General features: G+C 42.1%; 1 long non-coding RNA gene across 2 annotated transcripts; it reads right to left on the minus strand.

Annotated features, from left to right (window-relative positions):
• Nucleotides 1-4,940: 4,940 nt before the first annotated feature.
• Nucleotides 4,941-12,784, minus strand: LOC130297081 (uncharacterized). Of its 2 annotated transcripts, XR_008849391.1 has the most exons (5): nt 12,663-12,784; nt 10,063-10,115; nt 8,211-8,306; nt 6,209-6,378; nt 4,941-5,383 (listed from the first exon to the last, which is right to left on the minus strand). It is a non-coding gene; the product is annotated as an uncharacterized LOC130297081 (long non-coding RNA). The 2 variants fall into 2 exon arrangements; XR_008849390.1 differs by lacking the exons at nt 10,063-10,115; nt 12,663-12,784 and having other exon boundaries at nt 8,211-9,326.
• Between the last annotated feature and the right edge of the window lie 8,194 nt (nt 12,785-20,978).

Here is a 20,978-nt window from a genome sequence, read left to right on the forward strand (position 1 = left end):
CTGAGGGAAACTACCTACTGGGGCACCTACATACTGGAGGAAGTTAGCAACTGGGTGGACCTACATGCTGCAGAAAACTACTTACTAGGAGCACCTGCAAAATGGAGGAAACTACTTACTAGGAGCACCTACATACTGGGGCAAACTATCTACCAGGCACCTACATACTGGGGGATACTACCTACTGGGGCAACTACGGACAGACTTATAGTCCAAGCAAGACGGAGTGCTTAACTTCTATGGCCCTGACTCACGGTCCAAATCAGCAAATTTAACTCCAAAGCAGGGAAGTGGTTGGCTTCCCTAGTGAATATAAGTGAGTTTTATTCAACCATCATATAAAGGAACACAACATTTTGATCCTTCATGTCATGGAGGACCCATACTGGGGAAACTACCTACTGGGGACCTACATATTGGGGGATCCTACTGGGGGAACTACCTACTGAGGGGAACCTACAAACTGAAGAAACTATGAACTGGAGGAACCTGTGTACCTACTGGAGAGACCTTTCTACCTAATGGACCTGAGTAGGGACCTTCTGTACCTATTAAAGGAGCCTACTCCTTCCCAACCAACCTACCCCTCCCTCCCAGCCCAATTCCCTATCCTCTTTACTGTAGGGACACCAAAGAGGGGCATTATTAGTTTTTAGGGCACTACAGATGGGGGGAAGGTAAAGAGGGTGCAGAAATAATGTGGAGCCTAAGGTATTTGTTTGGTAGTTTCTAAAGAGACGAGTTGTGGCTGGAAGAAATTATCATGGTGGTCTGGCCCAGATGCACATGACAAAAGAAAAGTGAATGACTCCAATGAAAGAAGACATCACCTGTGAGTTACTGGATGTAACTGCACTGTAATCACTTATGGTATATAGTGGTAATGATAGCTGTCATAGTGTGGTAGTATTATTTAGGCATTATGTAAAAGTTTCATCTCAGGATGTTTTGTTCAGTAGCAGTTTTGCCGGTATGCCACTGGTAGAAATCAGGATACAATAAAAAAAAGGGATTCTGGTGTATACTATGGTGTGTCCACAGAGTGGCCATATGTTTTTAGAGATCAAAATAAGTCTACTTGTTACTATGTTTAGTCTGTTTTATGCTGGTGTTCGACTTTCAGGATTCAAAAATCTGATCTATTTGGTTTATTGTGTTCCCCTAATAAAGTGTATAATAGTGTAAAGTAGTATAAACAAATAAAACTGCTCACCTAGTGTGGTAGGCAATTCATTTAGAAACACTCAGCACAATATCAATACAATTCCATTGAGTTCTATTTATAATTCCATTAAACTGAGGCACATAGGGGGAGATTTATCAAAACCTGTGCAGAGGAAGAGTGGTGCAGTTGCCCATAGCAACCAATCAGATTGCTTCTTTCATTTTCCACAGGCCTCTTTAGAGGCCTGTGGAAAATGAAAGAAGCAATCTGATTGGTTGCTATGGGCAACTGCACCACTCTTCCTCTGCCAGGTTTTGATAAATCTCCCCCATAGTCCATAAAATGGTGCTAATGTTTTTTACTCATAACATGAGGGATGTGTGAGGGGGCACACTTTCTAAACAGCATAGTACCCATGGTATCCTTAGTCTCCTCTGCACATGAATTCTCCAGACCAGCAAACTGACAAAACTTCACATTTGCTAATGGTCATGTTACCAAGGGCATTGGATTAGCAGCACCTGGCTGCTACTTCTCCTCCTAATTCCTATGGAAGCAGTAAAGGTGTACTTAACCCCTTAAGGACGCAGGACGTAAATGTACGTCCTGGTGAGGTGGTACTTAACGCACCAGGACGTACATTTACGTCCTAAGCATAACCGCGGGCATCGGAGCGATGCCCGTGTCATGCGCGGCTGATCCCGGCTGCTGATCGCAGCCAGGGACCCGCCGGCAATGGCCGACGCCCGCGATCTCGCGGGCGTCCGCCATTAACCCCTCAGGTGCCGGGATCAATACAGATCCCGGCATCTGCGGCAGTTCGCATTAAAATGAATGATCGGATCGCCCGCAGCGCTGCTGCGGGGATCTGATCATTCATAACGCCGCACGGAGGTCCCCTCTCCTTCCTCCGTCCGGCTCCCGGCGTCTCCTGCTCTGGTCTGTGATCGAGCAGACCAGAGCAGGAGATGACCGATAATACTGATCTGTTCTATGTCCTATACATAGAACAGATCAGTATTAGCAATCATGGTATTGCTATGAATAGTCCCCTATGGGGACTATTCAAGTGTAAAAAAAAATGTAAAAAAATTTAAAAGTTAAAGTTAAAAAAAAGTGAAAAATCCCCTCCCCCAATAAAAAAGTAAAACGTCCGTTTTTTCCTATTTTACCCCCAAAAAGCGTAAAAAACATTTTTTATAGACATATTTGGTATCGCCGCGTGCGTAAATGTCCGAACTATTAAAATAAAATGTTAATGATCCCGTACGGTGAACGGCGTGAACGAAAAAAAATTTAAAAAGTCCAAAATTCCTACTTTTTTAATACATTTTATAAAAAAAAAAATTATAAAAAATGTATTAAAAGTGTTTTATATGCAAATGTGGTATCAAAAAAAAGTACAGATCATGGCGCAAAAAATGAGCCCCCATACCACCGCTTATACGGAAAAATAAAAAAGTTATAGGTCATCAAAATAAAGGGATTATAAACGTACTAATTTGGTTAAAAAGTTTGTGATTTTTTTTAAGCGCAACAATAATATAAAAGTATATAATAATGGGTATCATTTTAATCATATTGACCCTCAGAATAAAGAACACATGTCATTTTTACCAGAAATTGTACGGCGTGAAAACAAAACCTTCCAAAATTAGCAAAATTGCGTTTTTCGTTTTAATTTCCCCACAAAAATAGTGTTTTTTGGTTGCGCCATACATTTTATGATATAATGAGTGATGTCATTACAAAGGACAACTGGTCGCGCAAAAAACAAGCCCTCATACTAGTCTGTGGATGGAAATATAAAAGAGTTATGATTTTTAGAAGGCGAGGAGGAAAAAATGAAAACGTAAAAATTAAATTGTCTGAGTCCTTAAGGCCAAAATGGGCTGAGTCCTTAAGGGGTTAAAGGGGTACTTCGGTGGAAAAGTTTTTTGTTTTTTTTAATCAACTGGTGCCAGAAAGTTAAACAGATTTGTAAATGACTTCTATTAAAAAATCTTAATCCTTCCAGTACTTTTTAGCTGCTGAATACTACAGAGGAAATGATTTTCTTTTTGGAACACAGTGCTCTCTGCTGACATCTCTGTCCATTTTAAGAACTGTCCAGAGTAGGAGAAAATCCCCATAGCAAATATATGCTGCTCTGGACAGTTCCTATAATGGACAGAGATGTCAGCAGAGAGCACTGTGCTCGTGATGTCAGCAGAGAGCACTGTGTCACGAAAAGAAAAAACATTTCCTCTGTAGTATTCAGCAGCTAATAAGTACTGGAAGGGGTAAGATTTTTTAATAGAAGTCATTTACAAATCTGTTTCACTTTCTCGCACCAGTTGATAAAAAAAAAATAAAAATAAAAATAAGGTTTTCCACTGGAGTACCCCTTTAATTTTTCACACACTGCTTCTGCACTTTTTGCCTAGTTTTTATTTAGATGACACAGTTGAATCTACTGGGTGTTGTTGTTCGTCTCAGAGTTAATTTTAAGACATTCTATGGACCAGATATTTTTTATTATGTCCTGATACTTAAACCCATTAAAAGTAAAGGAGGATGTACTTTCTTTTTCTCACTTTACCCTTTCTTCACTACTGTGATAAATTGAAATAAAATACATTGTGATCCCCATTTTTAAAGCAATATTTGCCTATAATGACCCCCTTCATTACTGTGATATATGTCTATAATAAACATGCCCCCCTATACTATACAAGACCCTCTTTACTACTGTGATATCTTCCTACTTTGTCAGGAAATATTGCTATATGTTCTATTATACTATGGGATGTTTTTTTTTTTTAAGTTTAATGTTTTTAATTTTATATTATATTTTATATTGTATCCTATTGTATTGTATCATGTTGTATGATATGTATTATTGTTATTATTTATATTATATATATTATATTGTGTTATTTTTTATAGGTTTATTATGTTTTTTTGTAGTACATTTGCATATGTATTATATGTATTATTTATAACATTTATATTATTATTTATATTACTAAGCCATATTTTAGATAGTGTTGTGTCTTGTGTCTTTTCTACTACATGCCCTCTCATGTGTATATTATTTTATTTATTACACCAGATATTATTTTTTTTACATATTAGATACTATTATTTTACATCCTTTTCTATTGCACCATATGAAATAAAGTGCATGTTAATGGATCCTGCATCATATACATCTCGTATCTACAAAGGTATCATGTGCCATATATATAAGGTAATATAAGGTTCACTTGGCTACTGAAGACTTCGCTATATATTCGTTTGTGCTTACAGCAGACATGGCCGTATTGTAGCTTTATCTTATTTTTAGACATGTTTCCAGAATATCCAGGTCATTGGTTGTGGCGACTATGACCAGTAGAGGAAAAGACGGACAACCGGTGACATAGACAACGGCAGAGCTCAAAAACAGGAGAAGCCTAGAGACCCCTGAGAAAACTGGACACTCACGTTGTCCTGGATAACAATAAAAATGAAAATAATTATAATTAAAAAAAAATGATAGCAAACACTAAAAAATAAAATAGTTATATAATAAATAAATAAAAATAAAATAGAAATGAAAAAATAAAACTAATGTGAATGAAATTACAGTAATAAATTATAAAAAAAACTAATGCAAAACACTGCTTATTAAAAATATACAAATATACTAAAATATACTAATATACATAATACTAATTAAAAATAATGAAAAATAAGAAATCATGAGAAAACTAGAAAAATAATAATAATATTAAATAGCGGAATGTAGATGGAAATAATTTTATTTTCACAGTTTCTTCTATTATCTTGTGATTAAAGGGTTACATCGATGCTGTGATCCAAAGAGTCGCCATTTACAGCAAATTCTCCCTTCGCTGCCTCGGATTGAGATTCAGTTTTTAAACCCTTCCCTGCACAGATGACCCAGTTAAAGAGATTTATTTTTTTTTTTTCCAGAGAGATTTTCTGCTTTCAAGTTCTGGTTTCTTACTGATTGGAGGATGATGGGACCTTCTTGTTCAGGACAAGCAGAGAGGATTATATATGTCCCCCACATTAAACCCCAAACACGTTCTTCTCAAGCAGCAATTCCCTTCTGGAGGCATACAACCACTTATCCTCTCATGAAGACGCCACACACAACCTTTTTGGAAGACCCCAACATTGATCAAAAATATACCGTACTGCTCCGCTAAATACTCCAAGTATGTCCATCTAATGTCATAGAAAGAAGAAAAAAATTAAGAGTCACCCTTTGAAATTCTTTGCTCAAAACGCCAAGTTTGAGCGCTGTATTTTCTTCAATATTTGTAATATTTTCTATTATAGATGAATTAATCAACCCTGACTATTAATATTATTTAAACTTTACATTTTTTATATATTTTCTTTTCAAATTGTCTTATTTATATTTTTTGTTTTATTTTATACCTTACCTGTGTTTTTTACTTATTCGCATTTGAAGTATTGACATTTTTAAACGATAAGTTATTTATATTTATGTTCCTTTGTATATTTATTATTAGTACCATTAGTATTTTGAACGTGAATTCAACTGTTATAATTTTATTTAGATCTGTATTTAGGTAATATTACGTTACATAAATGTAATTTACTTTTTTTTCCCCCTTTTTTTTTAACATCTTCTGTGCTGATTGTTTTCATCCGTAGCATCAAAATCAATAATGGTGATGAAAATTATAATAAAAACAATAATAAAGATAACAATAAAACAATGAAATTATTAAGAGAATTAATAAAAATAATACAAAGTAATAAAATAATTCCAACCAAAAATAATTCTGTCTCGTGTATCTGATTAAGATAAAGAAAAATATACATGGTGCGCAAAACATGCATTATATTTATTGAATTATACACAATGGCAGAATGTGGCTGCCAGTTCTCAAGAAACATAATAAGAAAATCTTCTACCTTTTCCTATACATCCTTCACCCTCTGCCTTTTTTGATAGCTCCCCTTCACCCCCCCCCCCCCCCCCCCCCCCCCACTTCTGGCTTCATTGACCTTTCTACTGACCTCAGAGCAACCGTGTCCCCATAGTCATTTCGGATGCAAATCACCCTATTCTCCTCATCGATAATGTTATTTTATCCAATATTCCAGCCTCAGGATTGTCAATTCATGCCTGGATCCCCAGACACCTCCCCCACCCCTCCTGCATGATATATAGAGATCCACACTACCTGCTGATAAAACACATATCAATACAATTGTAAGGATAATGCATTTGGGGCAATAAGTATGTATGATGTAGGTATATAAGAAAAGCCTGTACCAACAATAACATATTACAGTTTCAAGCCAATGTGGTAAAATTGAAAAATGATGTACAAATGCTAATTATTATACAATGCAATAAATATAAAGCATCATAGGTTCATATCAAATAAGCAGATTTCTATTTATATTTATCCTAAAACATATGGACCCGCTTTATTCTTAATGATAATAATATGTGAACATTCATAAATATATATATATATATACACAGACATATGCATGTATACACACAAATGTAAGAACATAGAACATACACATATATGAGCTAGCACCCATACATGCATATACAACCAGTATATACTACATGTGAATGCATATGCATACACTTTCATTCACATACAAATCGGCACAAACAGGCATATACACATGTGCAAGAATACACACACACATATAGATGCAAATCAAAAAATGTTGCAGTATCTTGTAATACCTCTTTTATTGGACTAACAGAATTTTGTAGAGACAAGCTTTCAGGATTCCTCCCTTTATCAAGTCCAGTGCATCAGTGGACTAATAAAGCTACTCAAATTTACTATATATATATATATATATATATATATATATATATATATATACACACACACACACATATATATACATGCATACATACATACATATATGCACACACACGTATATACCATGTATGTTTACAAATGTGAACACATACACATAACATACAATGCAGAGTGCCGCTTCTTTTCTGTAATTTTTAGAAGCTTTGGGTTCTTGGAAACCCTCAGCATGGTCCCTATCTAGCTTTGTGATGGTTCCTGAATAGTGACACATTCACCGCAGAGCTATTTTCATTTTGCTGGAATGTCTGCTAAATGTTGAGCAGGGTCCAGAAAATAACATAATATTAATAAAAATCTACATCACTATACCCACCGCCACATCCACCACCATGTATACACATATACCCCTCATACGTTGTGCTCACACCATTCACTTCACATTATACTAAGCTCTTCATGTCGCTCCCTCTGGCCAGACACCATCACTGTAGGGGATGACATGTAGGCGCACAGCTGCTCGCCATAACTTATTATTTCTCCTAAGGTTTTCTATTTCTTGTATGAAATACATTGTGTTAAGCCCAATGCACTATCCTTATAATAATCCCCCTTGTCTTCTATTGTCTGAACTATGTCTGGCTCCTTGTCCATCCTGACCTTAACCTGCACCCTTCCCCCATATCCCCAGCTTAGAGCTGGTGTGACTCTGGAAATAAATCATTCCAACCTGGGATATAGCCTTCCCTCCTATTAGATGATTCACAGCTGAGGTTTGCCTCATAATAAGCCTAATACCCCTCAACCCCCCAACCTCGACACTCGGGGTCATTCCACACCTGAAGCCGTGTTACCCTGACTGGCTGCCCTGTATAACCCCATATCCCCTCAGTGAGGTCAGATCTTTTTGAAAATATCAAAAATAGATCACTAAACAAATAAGTAAAATACAAATAATATGAGTCTATTTAAAATACAAGTAATATAATTTGAGTCTATTTCTAAACAGAAACAAAGAGATCATGATAATAAAAAAAATTGTATAAAATAATAAAAATTCAATAAAAATGTTCAATAAATATTTAATTAAAATCTAATTATAAAAGTAAAATAGTAATAATGAAGAAATAAAAATGCAGTAAATAGTTAAAATAAAAACAATGTCAAATAAAAGATACATCAAATTCTAAAAATAAAGTAATAACAACAAAAACACTCCTTTATACCAAAGCCATAACTGGTACTAGGTGATTGCCCATTGCTGTTATACGACATCATGGTCTTGTGTACAGCCCCCAATGCTCAGCAGTGTCTGGCCCCCTCTATGCACCGGCATTCGTGACATGAAAATAAAAAAAAGATGAAAATAATATGTAGTTGTGTTGCGGTCTTGTCAACCTGACATAATACACAAGGATTAGGCTGTATATAAGGAGAAGAAAAAAGGACATCATTACAGCCATGGGCCAAAGTGCGGCATTGCCGAGATTGTTTATCATGCTATTTATTTGCTCTTTTATCATTTTATTTAAATGTCTGAGAATATTTTTCTAAACATTTTAAAACTTATTGTAGATATTAATAAGAATGTATTTAATAATAAATGTATTATTTTACTTAATAAATAATTGCAATGACTTGATTGAATCCTTGTATAATTTCTTGAATTGATGAGTTCAATTAGTAATGAGTCATTTGTTTAAAATTATTTGATATTTCTTTATTGTAATTTCATAAAATTTTATTTCATTTTCTATTAGTACTTATATTAATAATAATTGCTAAATTTGTTCTTTATGAGTTTTGGGTCCTAGGGGGTGGAGCATAACATAGGTGATCTCACTTTGATTGTCTTTGTGCCTGCATCTGTCAGGGTTTGCTGGGAGTTGTAGTGTCATAACAATGTGAGAGCCACAAGTTGGAGACGCGTGTAGAACCATTACTTTTGCATTTACAGGAAGGCACAGAGAAACCTCCATTAGTCCTTCAGGACCCTGCTTACCAGGCCACTCAGATAGGGAAGCACAGGATTACATTGTATTATTGAAAAAAAAAAAGAAAGAAAATGTGACATTAAAATGGCACGAGTAATAAACAGTAAAACAAAACATGGCTGCCATCTAGTAGGGAAGCGCCTTGAATAATTTGTATTCTATATTCCCTTTTTTTTTTTAAATCTATGATCCCCCAGAATGTGACTGCAATGTATGTGGCCCTCAGAATAGTTTTTATAGTGCCTCTTGAAATAGCTTTTTAGCCTATGGGACCCTTGCAATAGCTCTTTTGCAATAGCTATCAAAGTTTTAGGGTCCCTGTAACAGCTCTTTAACCAATGTGGCCCATGAAATAGTCCTTTCTGCAATAGCTGTTTAATTTGTAGGGCTTACTAGAATAGTTATTCAATGTGTGTGTGTGTGTGTGGGGGGGGGGGGGGGGGGTGTCACTGGAATATTTATTTAATATATGTGGCCCCTTGCACAGCTCTTTGCTTTTTAGGCCCTCTGCATTGGCCTTTTAAAACTATAGGGCCACCTGACATGGCTGTGTTATGGGGCTCTCTGCAATGAGCCTTTCAATTTATGGGGTCAGTTAGATTATTTAAACCCCTGGAATAGTATTTTAACATATGGGGTCCCTACTACAGCTCTTTACTTTATACCCCCCTTGGAATAACTTTTTAACCTATGGGGCCCCTTTGAAAAAGACCTTAGAACTGGTAATAAGATGATAATTTCCTATATGGGTGGCCAAGGCAATGTTATTATAGATAAGGGTGTGTGTACAGGGATATGATGTTTTTGGATGACTAAATCCAGGCTCCTCTATCAGCGGTGGGACACGGCGATATTCAGGATTTCACCATGGCATTTTTTTTACTCGTCTCTACGTTTATTGCTATGCAGAGTGAATGTTCTCCGGATGCTGCTACTGTATCTGGGTCACTGTCTCTCTGGGGGAGGTGATGGTCGGGGGAGGGGGGTGTTACATTTTGTAACATTCATTCCTGCCCGTCCCAGTGGTAAACTTCTCCCTGCTCTCAGTATTTTTCCACATTCCTACGTTATTCCAGATACATACTTGGCACATAAGATTTTTCTCTCCGTCACATTATTTTTTTCGTCTTCATTGGCCTGAAAACGAACATAGAAGAGGATTATTACCATAGAGATGAGTTTAATGAAATCAGCGGTTAGTAGAAATTAGCCAGAGGAAATGTAACGAGTTGGGAATTAATTAGAAACATGATGATAATAAGTTTGCCTTCTAATTCCCCTGCAGCGCTAGTTCTCCCCACGGACCCCGCACATGCGCAGACCCCCAACACCTGATCTGGTCAGGTTAAGGGGGGAGGGGTAGGAGTTGAGGGGGGTTGCTCATTTCTTCATTGTTATTTGTGAGAAACCATACTGTGAGCCATTACTGACCCTTTAGGAAGCTCCTATATATGAATATGCAATGGTATTGTGGAATCATGGCAAACCAAAACCATTGTCTTGGTATTGAGGACAATTTTGTTAACGTGAGCTGCAGTAACACACAAAACATAAAAACATGGGTGGCACTGTATTTATAAGAAGGCAGCCATATTTGTCCAACCCTTGACAACTCCATTAATTGTTGCATACATGGGGCACTATTTTGTACTGGAAAATGGACCCCTATAGTGATGATGTCATCATGTCAGTCATCATACAGTTGGGCTGTTGGCACCATAAATTGATGAATCAATGGCCCAAATACGTAGGGGGTTATGGGAAGTTTAAAAGTAATCACCAATCCACAAGATAGAGCTTAACTAACTGATCAGTGAGGGTCCAATTGCTTTGACCCCCCCACAGACCACAAGAACAGAAGTCCCTTGTCCCACGTGTTATTGGAGCTGGAGCATGCATGCTGGGCATCCACTCCATCCACTCTCTATGGGATTTCTAAAGATAGCTGAGTGCCATACTTAGCTTTCCTTGGAGTGAATTGAGGGAGACTTAACATGTATGCTGCCCCTCCATTCACTCAGGGGACAATTGACCCATGAATGTTCTTTCTTTGCACCAATTGGAGAATACATTCTGAATATGAAGCATTTTGGCAGGACTGGCATTGTTTTCAACCATCTAATACCAGCCATATTCTAAGCTTGGTACAAGTTCTAAGTCTACTTTGGACTGTCCCTTTTTGTTAGAAGAATTTTTTTGATAATAAACTGGAATCCATGGTGCAGGTCCCCTGATGCGCTACCACAGGAAAAATGAAGTATTACCTGGTAACAATATAAATGAATGGGCTGTCTGTGCAATGCCCAGATGTGGTGGGTCTTTCATAGCAAGAGATGCTCTTTGTAGCTACTGTTTAGTATGGTTAGTAGATGTCCTGGATGGGAGCACCTCATCTATTAACCCAGAATTTCCAAACAGGGTTTTTGGAAATTGTCTTTCGAAACCAGACAACACCTTTATGCAACTGGTAAGAGTAACCGTCCATCCATCCTAATAAAGCCCTTATGGAGGAAATACTCCTTGTTCAGTAGATAGTTGGGATTTTGGGTCAACACAGAATGTGGAAAAGAGCATGCGCCAGGATTCATTACCCAACTTGGTCAACAGAACTATGTGCCGGGAATAGACACTATGCATCATGTATCCATGCGAACACCAAATGGACATATGGGTGGTAGAATTATATGGCCATTAGTCTGGCTGGGAGCATTTTAGTAGGATTTGTTTAGTCAATAAATTTCCTACACTGATAGAGGGAGGTACAAATCCATAGCCCATGTTGAAGTGGAGGTACACTGGTCATTGCTCAATTATGCGGTTCCTCTTTTGGGGCAGCAATAAGCTACATGGCCTCAACAATGGAATTATGATGCCTCAGGAGTGATATTGTCACTCTCCTTGTGACTTCATATTGGTAATTTAGCTTTAAAAGGTTAATACACTGGTTAACAATGCACAATCATAGATATCCCCTTTTAGAAAAACAATGGACTACACGCCCACCATCACTTCTATGAATTCATAGGTGTCCTTGTGATATCGTAGCGATAATTAAAGGGGTACTCCCGTGGAAAATAAAATTTTAACATCAACTGGTGCCAGAAAGTTATACAGATTTGTAAATTACTTCTATTTAAAAATCTTAATCCTTCCAGTACTTATCAGCTGTTGTATACTACAGAGGAAGTTCTTTTCTTTTTTAATTTCTTTTATTTCTGACCACAGTGCTCTCTGCTGACACTTCTGTCCCTGTCAGGAACTGTCCAGAGCAGGAGAAAATCCCCATAACAAACTTATCCTACTCTGGACAGTTCCTGACATGGACAGAGTTGTCAGCTGAGAGCACTGTGGTCAGACAGAAAATAAATTCAAAAAGAAAAGAACTTCCTTTGGAGCATTTAGCAGCTGATAAGTACTGGAAGGATGAAGATTTTTAAATAGAAGAAATTTATAAATCTGTTTAACTTTCTGGCACCAGTTGATTTAAAAAAATAATGTTTGCAACCGGAGTACCCCTTTAAGCTTTAAAGGGATGGTTTATTGTGTTAATGATGCACAATCATGCACTTGCCCTTTAAATTCAACTGTATCATTCACAAGGTCGATTGTATGGATGGGACACTTTATACCTTGCCCCCTTGAGCAGCAGGAGCACTAGCTGCCCCCCCATTTATGAACCTATACCATTCACAATTTCTTCTGTCTCAATGGTGACATCAGGAAGCCTTGCCAGCAGATACACAGAGGGCGAGACAGATTGGAAGGTGGAGGAGAAGACTTAATCTTCCGGCTTTGCTATGTGAAAATCAGCTTTACTGGTTTTCTGCGGTTTCCATAGTAACTCGAAGAGTGGATTCACACGATGGGAAGATATGATTGAAGTAAACCCATTCGCTCCCCCCTTTATACCACCTTCACATGTGGAAGCGAGAAAATTCTATAGATTTATCAATCCTGAAAACATTTTGGGCTTTATTCTGGTTTACTTATAGGGTAGAATTAAGTACAACACAATGGATGCAATGGGGCCATGGTGACAAATTATCAATGAAGCTCATGTCTTCAGCTGGGCTTACATCTTGAGTAGGCTGCTAAAGAATAGGAACTTAGATGGCCCCAAAAGTGTTGGAACCTCTTTTGAAACCAAAGCTCCAGGTCCCAATTGTAGTAAGGGGTAAAGGGACAAGAAACTCCAATATGTCGATTGTCTTTACTCTTCATAGGTCAGACTAGAGGAAGTGTTTCTAAAGACCTACATATAAGGCCACCTCTCATGTCTTTTTGGCTGAATAGCCTCCCCCAATGGCCATCATGGAGGATGGGCGGTGGAGACACCAAGGTATGTTCACCATGTGTCCTTCCTATAAAACAGAATTATTGTTTTTTGTTCTATGATGTCCACATGTCTAAGCATCTGTTGTGATCTAGAATCTTAAAGGGGTATTCCAGGAAAAATCTTTTTTTTTTTTTCACATCACCTGTCTCCAGAAAGTTAAACAGATTTGTAAATTACTTACTGTTACGCCGAGCGCTCCGGGTTCCCGCTCCTCCCCGGAGCGCTCGCTTCACCTCCTCCGCTGCAGCGCCCCGGTCACGTCCTCTGACCCGGGGCGCTGCGATCCTGCTGCTAGCCGGGATGCGATTCGCGATGCGGGTAGCGCCCGCTCGCGATGCGCACCCCGGCTCCCCTACCTGACTCGCTCCCCGTCTGTTCTGTCCCGGCGCGCGCGGCCCCGCTCCCTAGGGCGCGCGCGCGCCGGGTCTCTGCGATTTAAAGGGCCACTGCGCCGCTGATTGGCGCAGTGGTTCCAATTAGGGTTATCACCTGTGCACTCCCTATATTACCTCACTTCCCTTGCACTCCCTTGCCGGATCTTGTTGCCTTAGTGCCAGTGAAAGCGTTCCTTGTGTGTCCCTTGCCAGTGTTTCCAGACCTTCTGCCGTTGCCCCTGACTACGATCCTTGCTGCCTGCCCCGACCTTCTGCTACGTCCGACCTTGCTTCTGCCTACTCCCTTGTACCGCGCCTATCTTCAGCAGCCTGAGAGGTGAGCCGTTGCTAGTGGATACGACCTGGTCACTACCGCCGCAGCAAGACCATCCCGCTTTGCGGCGGGCTCTGGTGAAAACCAGTAGTGGCTTAGAACCGGTCCACTAGCACGGTCCACGCCAATCCCTCTCTGGCACAGAGGGTCCACTACCTGCCAGCCGGCATCGTGACAGTAGATCCGGCCATGGATCCCGCTGAAGTTCCTCTGCCAGTTGTCGCTGACCTCACCACGGTGGTCGCCCAGCAGTCACAACAGATTGCGCAACAAGGCCAACAGCTGTCTCAACTGACCGTTATGCTACAACAGTTGCTACCACAGCTTCAGCAGTCATCTCCTCCGCCAGCTCCTGCAGCTCCTCCGCAGCGAGTGGCCGCTCCTGGGATACGCTTATCCTTGCCGGATAAATTTGATGGGGACTCTAAGTTTTGCCGTGGCTTCCTTTCCCAATGTTCCCTGCATCTGGAGATGATGTCGGACCTGTTTCCCACTGAAAGGTCTAAGGTGGCTTTCGTAGTCAGTCTTCTGTCCGGAAAAGCCCTGTCATGGGCCACACCGCTCTGGGACCGCAATGACCCCGTCACTGCCTCTGTACACTCCTTCTTCTCGGAAATCCGAAGTGTCTTTGAGGAACCTGCCCGAGCCTCTTCTGCTGAGACTGCCCTGTTGAACCTGGTCCAGGGTAATTCTTCCGTTGGCGAGTATGCCGTACAATTCCGTACACTTGCTTCAGAATTGTCCTGGAATAATGAGGCCCTCTGCGCGACCTTCAAAAAAGGCCTATCCAGCAACATTAAAGATGTTCTGGCCGCACGAGAAATTCCTGCTAATCTACATGAACTTATTCACCTAGCCACTCGCATTGACATGCGTTTTTCTGAAAGGCGTCAGGAACTCCGCCAAGATATGGACTCTGTTCGCACGAGGCGTTTCGTCTCCTCGGCCCCTCTCTCCTCTGGTCCCCTGCAATCTGTTCCTGTGCCTCCCGCCGTGGAGGCTATGCAGGTCGACCGGTCTCGCCTGACACCTCAAGAGAGGACACGACGCCGTATGGAGAACCTCTGCCTGTACTGTGCTAGTACCGAACACTTCCTGAGGGATTGTCCTATCCGTCCTCCCCGCCTGGAAAGACGTACGCTGACTCCGCACAAAGGTGAGACAGTCCTTGATGTCTACTCTGCTTCTCCACGTCTTACTGTGCCGGTGCGGATGTCTGCTTCTGCCTTCTCCTTCTCTACAGTGGCCTTCTTGGACTCTGGTTCTGCAGGAAATTTTATTTTGGCCTCTCTCGTCAACAGGTTCAACATCCCAGTGACCAGTCTCGCCAGACCCCTCTACATCAATTGTGTAAATAATGAAAGATTGGACTGTACCATACGTTTCCGCACGGAGCCCCTTCTTATGAGCATCGGATCTCATCATGAGAGGATTGAACTTTTGGTCCTCCCCAATTGCACCTCGGAGATTCTCCTTGGACTTCCCTGGCTTCAACTTCATTCCCCAACCCTGGATTGGTCCACTGGGGAGATCAAGAGTTGGGGGTCCTCTTGTTCCAAGAACTGTCTAAAACCGGTTCCCAGTAACCCTTGCCGTAACTCTGTGGTTCCTCCAGTAACCGGTCTCCCTAAGGCCTATATGGACTTCGCGGATGTTTTCTGCAAAAAACAAGCTGAGACTCTACCTCCTCACAGGCCTTATGATTGCCCTATCGACCTCCTCCCGGGTACTACTCCACCCCGGGGCAGAATTTATCCTCTCTCTGCCCCAGAGACTCTTGCCATGTCCGAATACGTCCAGGAGAATCTAAAAAAGGGCTTTATCCGTAAATCCTCCTCTCCTGCCGGAGCCGGATTTTTCTTTGTCTCCAAAAAAGATGGCTCCCTACGTCCTTGCATTGACTACCGCGGTCTTAATAAAATCACGGTTAAGAACCGCTACCCCTTACCCCTCATCTCTGAACTCTTTGATCGCCTCCAAGGTGCCCACATCTTCACTAAATTGGACTTAAGAGGCGCCTACAACCTCATCCGCATCAGAGAGGGGGACGAGTGGAAAACGGCATTTAACACCAGAGATGGACACTTTGAGTATCTGGTCATGCCCTTTGGACTGTGCAATGCCCCTGCCGTCTTCCAAGACTTTGTCAATGAAATTTTTCGTGATCTATTATACTCCTGTGTTGTGGTATATCTGGACGATATCCTAATTTTTTCTGCCAATCTAGAAGAACACCGCCAGCATGTCCGTATGGTTCTTCAGAGACTTCGTGACAACCAACTCTATGCCAAAATTGAGAAATGTCTGTTTGAATGCCAATCTCTTCCTTTTCTAGGATATTTGGTCTCTGGCCAGGGACTACAGATGGATCCAGACAAACTCTCTGCCGTCTTAAATTGGCCACGCCCCTCCGGACTCCGTGCTATCCAACGCTTTTTGGGGTTCGCCAATTATTACAGGCAATTTATTCCACATTTTTCTACCATTGTGGCTCCTATCGTGGCTTTAACCAAGAAAAATGCTGATCCCAAGTCCTGGCCTCCTCAAGCAGAAGACTCCTTTAAACAACTCAAGTCTGCCTTTTCTTCGGCTCCCGTGCTCTCCAGACCTGACCCTTCCAAACCCTTCCTATTGGAGGTTGATGCCTCCTCAGTAGGAGCTGGAGCTGTTCTTCTACAAAAAAATCCTTCCGGGCATGCTGTCACTTGTGGTTTTTTCTCTAGGACCTTCTCTCCAGCGGAGAGGAACTACTCCATCGGGGATCGAGAGCTTCTAGCCATTAAATTAGCACTTGAGGAATGGAGGCATCTGCTGGAGGGATCAAGATTTCCTGTTATTATCTACACCGACCACAAGAACCTTTCCTACCTCCAGTCGGCCCAACGGCTGAATCCTCGCCAGGCCCGGTGGTCTCTGTTCTTTGCCCGATTTAATTTTGAGATTCACTTTCGTCCTGCCGATAAGAACATTAGAGCCGATGCTCTCTCTCGCTCCTCGGATGCCTCAGAAGTTGATCTCCCTCCGCAACACATCATTCCACCTGACTGCCTGATCTCCACTTCTCCTGCCTCCATCAGGCAGACTCCTCCAGGAAAGACCTTTGTTTCTCCACGCCAACGCCTCGGAATCCTCAAATGGGGTCACTCCTCCCATCTCGCAGGTCATGCGGGCATCAAGAAATCTGTGCAACTCATCTCCCGCTTCTATTGGTGGCCGACTCTGGAGACGGATGTTGGGGACTTTGTGCGAGCCTGCACTATCTGTGCCCGGGATAAGACTCCTCGCCAGAAGCCCGCTGGTTTTCTTCATCCTCTGCCTGTCCCCGAACAGCCTTGGTCTCTGATTGGTATGGATTTTATTACTGATTTACCCCCTTCCCGTGGCAACACCGTTATTTGGGTGGTCGTTGATCGATTCTCCAAAATGGCACATTTCATTCCTCTTCCTGGTCTTCCTTCTGCGCCTCAGTTGGCTAAACAATTTTTTGTACACATTTTTCGTCTTCACGGGTTGCCTACGCAGATTGTCTCGGATAGAGGGGTCCAATTCGTGTCTAAATTCTGGAGAGCTCTCTGTAAACAACTCAAGATTAAATTAAATTTTTCCTCTGCATATCATCCCCAGTCCAATGGACAAGTAGAAAGAATTAACCAGATCCTGGGTGATTATTTGCGACATTTTGTTTCCTCCCGCCAGGATGACTGGGCAGATCTCCTTCCATGGGCCGAATTCTCGTATAACTTCAGGGTCTCTGAATCTTCCTCCAAATCCCCATTTTTCGTGGTGTACGGCCGTCACCCTCTTCCCCCCCTCCCTACCCCCTTGCCCTCTGGTCTGCCCGCTGTGGATGAAATTTCTCGTGACCTTTCCATTATATGGAGAGAGACCCAAAATTCTCTCTTACAGGCTTCTTCACGCATGAAGAGGTTCGCGGATAAGAAAAGAAGAGCTCCCCCCGTTTTTTCCCCTGGAGACAAGGTATGGCTCTCCGCTAAATATGTCCGCTTCCGTGTCCCTAGCTACAAGTTGGGACCACGCTATCTTGGTCCTTTCAAAATTTTGTGTCAAATTAATCCTGTCTCTTATAAACTTCTTCTTCCTCCTTCTCTTCGTATCCCTAATGCCTTTCACGTCTCTCTTCTCAAACCACTCATCCTCAACCGTTTTTCTCCCAAATCTGTTCCTCCCACTCCTGTTTCCGGCTCCTCGGACGTCTTCTCGGTCAAGGAGATTTTGGCTGCCAAAAAGGTCAGAGGGAAAAATTTTTTTTTAGTGGACTGGGAGGGTTGTGGTCCTGAAGAGAGATCCTGGGAACCTGAGGACAACATCCTTGACAAAAGTCTGCTCCTCAGGTTCTCAGGCTCCAAGAAGAGGGGGAGACCCAAGGGGGGGGGTACTGTTACGCCGAGCGCTCCGGGTTCCCGCTCCTCCCCGGAGCGCTCGCTTCACCTCCTCCGCTGCAGCGCCCCGGTCACGTCCTCTGACCCGGGGCGCTGCGATCCTGCTGCTAGCCGGGATGCGATTCGCGATGCGGGTAGCGCCCGCTCGCGATGCGCACCCCGGCTCCCCTACCTGACTCGCTCCCCGTCTGTTCTGTCCCGGCGCGCGCGGCCCCGCTCCCTAGGGCGCGCGCGCGCCGGGTCTCTGCGATTTAAAGGGCCACTGCGCCGCTGATTGGCGCAGTGGTTCCAATTAGGGTTATCACCTGTGCACTCCCTATATTACCTCACTTCCCTTGCACTCCCTTGCCGGATCTTGTTGCCTTAGTGCCAGTGAAAGCGTTCCTTGTGTGTCCCTTGCCAGTGTTTCCAGACCTTCTGCCGTTGCCCCTGACTACGATCCTTGCTGCCTGCCCCGACCTTCTGCTACGTCCGACCTTGCTTCTGCCTACTCCCTTGTACCGCGCCTATCTTCAGCAGCCTGAGAGGTGAGCCGTTGCTAGTGGATACGACCTGGTCACTACCGCCGCAGCAAGACCATCCCGCTTTGCGGCGGGCTCTGGTGAAAACCAGTAGTGGCTTAGAACCGGTCCACTAGCACGGTCCACGCCAATCCCTCTCTGGCACAGAGGGTCCACTACCTGCCAGCCGGCATCGTGACACTTACTATTAAAAACTTACTTACTATTAAAAAATCTTAATCCTTCCATTAATTTTCAGCTGCTGAAGTTGATTTGTTCTTTTCTGTTTGGCAAAAGTGCTCTCTGCTGACATCTCTGCTCGTCTCAGGAACTGCACAGAGTAGAAGAGGTTTGCTATGGGGATTTGCTTTTACTCTGGACAGGTGTCAGTAGAGAGCACTTAGAAAAGAACAACTCAACTTCAGCAGCTCTTAAGTACTGAAAGGAATAAGATTTTTTAATAGAAGTAATTTACAAATCTGTTTAACTTTCTGGAGCCAGTTGAGATATACATATATATATATATATATATATATATATATATATATATATATACATACAAAGTTTTTTCCTGGATAACCCCTTTAATGATTCTCTATTGGGCTTCAACTAATTGGGTGGTTATCTGATGAAAAAGGAAAGCTGATAAAAGAAATGCGCTGATTGGTTGCTATGGGCTCCACTTTTTTTTTTTTTGTTTAATAAATCTTCCCCAATATTCTGTGAACATAAAATAACCAATTTGCAAAAAGTTTGCGTATCCAAAAATATTGTATGCATTTTTTTGAAACTATAGGGATGATTGAAGCTGGAACATGCTGCCTCTACATTGCATTACCGCTGTGGGGGAAATTTATCAAAACCTGTCCAGAGGAAAAGTTGCTGAATTGCCCACAGCAACCAATCAGATCGCTTCTTTCATTTTTTTAGGGGTTTTCTGTACCCTAATATAATATCATCAGAAAACAGGAATCCCCCAACCAAATCTCTTGGACAAAGAGGTAATAACTCTGGCCAAGCTGTGCTTGTAATATTTGCGTGTCCTCACACGAGGCCTCCGACGGGATTAATGGGAAATGTAATTAAGAAATGGTAATGAGACTCTCGCATGCTCAGCGGGACGCCCATCAGTCTGATAGGAGGTAGACGGGGGGGCCACAGATTCGCTTTCTTTTTATGTCCCTGTAACAGGCACCAAAATCAGACTCATCCCAGTGCCACGCTTGGGATCCCAGGGGACGTGTGACAGCCAGCACCTGCCTTCACCTCCTGCACTATAGTTATACCCATCATCCTATGATAGTGGGGCAAGGGGGGGCAGTGCTGTGAATTCCATCGCCTAGGCGAATATTTCTATATTTTAAACATCAAAGAGTGAGCGCAAATAAAGAATTATTTGTCACCTAAGGTCTGATGTTTCTTGTGTAAGTGCCTTTGATGGTGACACGCGCCCTGTGTGTGACAGTGATACATGGCGTATCTGTTGAGGCACAGTGGTCTTCTCTTCTGAGGTTTCATTCAGGAGATCTTTGTGTTTAGGAGCTGAACACAGAAACGCTGCATGAAAAGCTTAAAAGCAAGTGAGAGAAACAGAGACGATACAAAGGAAGGCAAAAGAGAACCATGTCATGTGCCATGCTCCAATAAAATTTACTGAAGGGAGCACGGTGGGGTCTCACAGACTCTGTACATACCTCCCTACATGTGAAGATGGAACAGAGGGACAGGTGCTAGCCACAGAACCTCCATAACAGGACCATAACAGGACCAGCCATAGTGCTCCATCGCAAAACCTTCTAGAAACAGGAAACAGAAAAAAACCAGTCACAATGGTCACAATTAGGTCAATGGTCACAATTAGGTCAGGATAACGGGGCCAACAGGTTGCACCCTTACCTTAATGGATTACGCTGAGAGAATAACACCTAGAAGAGCGTATCTTAAAGAAGTGCAGCCTCCTGGTCCCTCCGATTGTTCAGCAAGAATCGGCCAGTACAAAGCAGCAAAAGCGGTCATCGACCTCAGGAAAATTGGGACATCGATATGGGGCGCAGAC

Source organism: Hyla sarda, chromosome 12 (genome assembly GCF_029499605.1).
Source record: "Hyla sarda isolate aHylSar1 chromosome 12, aHylSar1.hap1, whole genome shotgun sequence".
Lineage (NCBI taxonomy): Eukaryota > Metazoa > Chordata > Amphibia > Anura > Hylidae > Hyla > Hyla sarda.